The sequence below is a fragment of the Dipodomys ordii genome, unplaced genomic scaffold, assembly GCF_000151885.1.
Source record: "Dipodomys ordii isolate 6190 unplaced genomic scaffold, Dord_2.0 Scaffold6, whole genome shotgun sequence".
NCBI lineage: Eukaryota > Metazoa > Chordata > Mammalia > Rodentia > Heteromyidae > Dipodomys > Dipodomys ordii.
In genome coordinates, this window is record NW_012267222.1 from 10061091 (window position 1) to 10065156 (window position 4066).

Here is a 4066-nt window from a genome sequence, read left to right on the forward strand (position 1 = left end):
GAGATAGGAGTCTCGCGGTCTCTCCTGCCCAGGCTGGCTTTGAACCGCGATCCTCAGATCTCAGCCTCCTGAGTAGCTAGGATTACAGGCGTGAGCCAGCAGCCCCGGCTCATGACACTCTTATCTCCAAATAACCACCAGAAAACCAGAAGTGGTGCTTGTGACTCAAAGTGGTAGAGCACTAGCCTTCAGCAAAAAGCTCAGGGACAGCACCCAGGCCCTGACTGACAAAAAAGAAAAGGAATAGGGGGTGACATTGATCAAGATGGATTGTATTCATAAACTGCTTTGTACAACTACTTAAAATATTTAAAGAGAATATTTAAAAAGAAAAGAATATATTGGCACCAAGCACCAGTGGCTTACACCTCTAATCCTAGTTACTCAGGAGGCTGAGATCTGAGGATCAGGGTTGAAAGACAGTCCAGGCAGACAAATCTTATGAGACTCTTGTCTAATTAACCAGCAAAAAGGCTAAAGTGGAGATGTGGCTCAAGTAGTACAGTGACAGCCTTGGGTGGAAAAAGACAAGTGAGATCACAAGGCCCTGAGTTCAAGGGCAAGTACCAGCACAAAAACAAGAACATATTGACACCAGGCATAGTAGCACAAATCTGTAATCCCAGAACTCAGAAGAGTGAGGTAAGAAGATTATGTATGCATCAAGGCAGTCTGGGCTATAAAGAAATAATATATGAGTCTTTAGAGCTCAAAGTCAGAATGCAAGCAAAGATTTATGTAAAAGACCTCCATCTATTAGTAGAGAGCTGGCTTCCAAGCACTAGAGTTTTTAGCTTTGTGTAGAAAAGAAACCTAAAAGGTTTTCTTACTCTACCATTAGCTGCTAAGGGTTGCACACATTGATGGCACATTAGAACTTAAATCCTGTTTACAAACATCAGTTAAAGAAAACTCAACTGGTTGGCCATACTAATGAAGCCCAAAGAAAATTCAAAACAAAATAAAACAATAAATCCATCAAGTTCCTTCCACATAGGGTACACACATCAAATTACCTATTTTATGAATGATGGAAGGAAATAGCAAACAGAACAGCAAAGCATGTATTACTGAGCACCTCTATTTGTCTGGAGAATATAAAAAGGAGAAAAAAAAGTACAGTGGAAAAGAAAAAGAATGATAAAGGTGAAAAGGTAGATTGATCCATATTGTGTAATAAAAAATGTCTTGAAAGTTATTTAACACTGGTAAAAGATTGAATTGTGGTGAGGCCTAAAGATTAGCCCTAAATTCAATTATAAAAGTGGGGAGGGTATAGTTTTTTGGGTTTTCTTTTTTCTTTTTTTTCTTTTTCTTTTTTTTTTTTTTTGGTTGTGGGTCTTGAACTCCAGGCCTGGGCACTGTCCCTCAGCTCTTCAGCTCAAGGTGAGCACTCTACCACTTGATCCACAGTGCCACTTCCGGTTTTCTGGTAGTTTATTGGAGATGAGAGTCTCATGGACTTTCCTGCCCAAGCTAGCTTTGAACCTCCATCCTCAGATCTCAGCCTCCTGAGTAGCTAGGATTATAGGCATGAGCCACCAGCACCCAGCTGAAGTATAGTTTTGTTAGTAGATGAATTGGAAGGTTGGTATGCTGAACTTGAGTTCAATGAGTTTACTTTGTGTGTGTGTGTGTGTGTGTCAGTACTGGTGCTTGAACTTAGGACCTGGGTGCTTTTGTGCTTAATGCTAGTGATATATCACTTGAGCCACAGCTCCTCTTCTGGTCTTTTTGGTGCTTAATTGGACATAAGAGTCTCACAGACTTTTCTGCTTGGGCTGGCTTTGAATCATAACCCTCAGATCTCAGCCTCCTGAGTAGCTAGGATTACAGGCATGAGCCACTGGCACCTGGCTTGAGTTTACTTTTTAATAGTGGCAAAACTCATGGCTCTTGTGTCTCTAGGGATATGAATAACAGCTATCTTTACCTTAATTATAATCTTCTTGTAGATAACAATGTGCATCAGCACTTTGATTTCAAAGCAATCTGATGATTTTTCTTTGTAGTGCTGGGGATCAAACCCAGAGCTTCACATAAGCTAGGCAAAGCACCCCACCACTGAGCTACATCCCCAGATTTATCTGTTTTTAAATTTGCCTTTTATTGCTTACTGTGTGCTAGAATAGTAACAGCCTCCGGCACCAATTCATAAAAACCACATATATGGTAATAAATGTATTGTCTTCGATCGACAGAAAAGGAAAATCATGGAAGCATCACATTTCCTCAAAAAGGGTTCATTCTACACTAACAAAATTGCAATGTGAATTTCATAATGAATATTATGCTTCATTTAAAGGCTCAGCTTTAAAAAAAAATGCCAGTGCTGACAATACACAAAACAGTAATGAGCAACAAGCATTGAGTATTGCATATCCTCGAGAAAGTATAAATTCACTACAATAATACCCAAGACACAAGACATAACCATTTCTTGCAATTTTCCCTAAAACACAAGGAACAAAATAGCAGCTGTGAAATCACAGACTACTAAAAAAAGCTCAGTGTCTTTAAAAAAAAAAAAAAGAAGAAGAAGAATTAAAACTATCTTTTAATCAGCAACAAATGCCCTCCCTCCCTCCCCCCCCCAAAAAAAAAACGACGCCTCCACAGAGTAGTCTTTTATGGGAGGGTACACAGTTGGAGAAACACCAGGATGACAGTCACTATCATGTGGCCAGAAACCAATCCTCCAGCAATTTGGCGCACGTGAGATCACTTTCTCTCTAACCACCCCCCCCCGCCGCCCCAAGAATGTCTATTCTTGGGGAGAAAGACCCTGTTTGGGCAAAGCCTCCCCGGGGATAACGGCCTGGTGACGACATCGAGAGGCCAGCCCGGCTCCAGGCTCCGCACAGGTACAGCCAGCCAGGGACATCTTTCCAAGCCGACAGATGCGCGAACTGCAAAAGGAGGTCACGACGCTGAGATGGCTTTAACCCTTCGCTCGCGGGGAACCGTGGAGATTAAGGGGGACAGGCACTGAGTCTGGGGCTGGGGAGATTTTTTTTTTTAAATGATGCAGGTGACTATGGCGGGAAGGCCTTGAAGAGCAGCTTGACTCCCTCCACCCTCAGATCTGCCGGACTTCTTCCAAACAGCCCTAGCTCCCTGCTCGCGGGGAGGGGGAGATGCCAGCCGCAGCTGCGCCCCAACACCTTTCGCCCTCTGAAACCTGCAATTCCCTCTACCTGGATTCCAGGCAAAGCTCCCGGGCAGTGACAGGCCGGAGGGGCCGGGCGGCAGAGACACCCGGCGCCTAACTTTGAAACGCTGCCCCCCGTGCACCCCACCCCACCTCAGTCCTCACCAGCTCCCCGCCGCCGCCCGCCCGCCCCGGGCTCCTCAGGCCGCATCCCGGCTCCGGCCCTCAGCGCCAAGCGTGCACACGGGACCCCCTCAGCTGCTAGCGGAGCCCGCGCGACCCGCCTGGGGCCTGCAGGGGGGCTGGAGACAAAGAAGCTGTGGCGCCGCCGCGGTCGCCGGGACCGTCCCCTCGGGGACAGCGCCGCGCCCCCTCCCGCCCCGGCTCGCGCGCCGCGGTCGCCGCCGCCGCCGCGTCTCGCCTCACCGGTAGCTCACGGCCCGGGCTCCCGCGCCTGCCCGCTGATACAGTCGAACGAACAAAGGCAGGAGGCGGGCGCTGGCGTCCGAAGCTCGGGCCCTCGGTGGCTCGCTGGCCCACCGGCGGCTCGCTGCTTGACTAAACCTACAGGCGAAGGGAGGGAGGGAGCGAGCGAGCGAGCGAGCGAGCCAGCTGCAGCCCAGGCGCGCGCCCTCCCGCCTTTCCTCCGAGAGGCGAGGCCGCCCGGCCCGCAGCCCGCCCGCCCGCGCACGCCCCTCCCCCTCTATTCGCCACAACATTGTAGTAAATTTCTATTGGACGGCGCGGGAGGGAAGGAGGGGGCCTGGCTCGCGGGGCGCCAGCCCATTGGCTGAGGCTAAGTTCTGGCTCTTCAGGTCTTCTTTCCCCCTCCCCCTCCCCCCCCTCCGGTAAGGACAGGGGAGGGTAAGGAAAAGGAGGAGGGGGAGGCGAGGGGCCTAGCCGCTGTGCGCATGC

At 49.2% G+C, this 4066-nt stretch overlaps 1 protein-coding gene across 1 annotated transcript in view; it reads right to left on the bottom strand.

Annotated features, from left to right (window-relative positions):
* The window catches only part of Epb41 (erythrocyte membrane protein band 4.1), a 156581-nt gene extending 152812 nt beyond the window's left edge, over positions 1-3769 (bottom strand). Inside the window, exon 1 of the mRNA XM_013032135.1 lies at positions 3578-3769. The gene's annotated coding sequence lies outside the window, so the exon portion shown is untranslated. The remainder of the gene's footprint in view (positions 1-3577) is intronic.
* Positions 3770-4066: the final 297 nt, after the last annotated feature.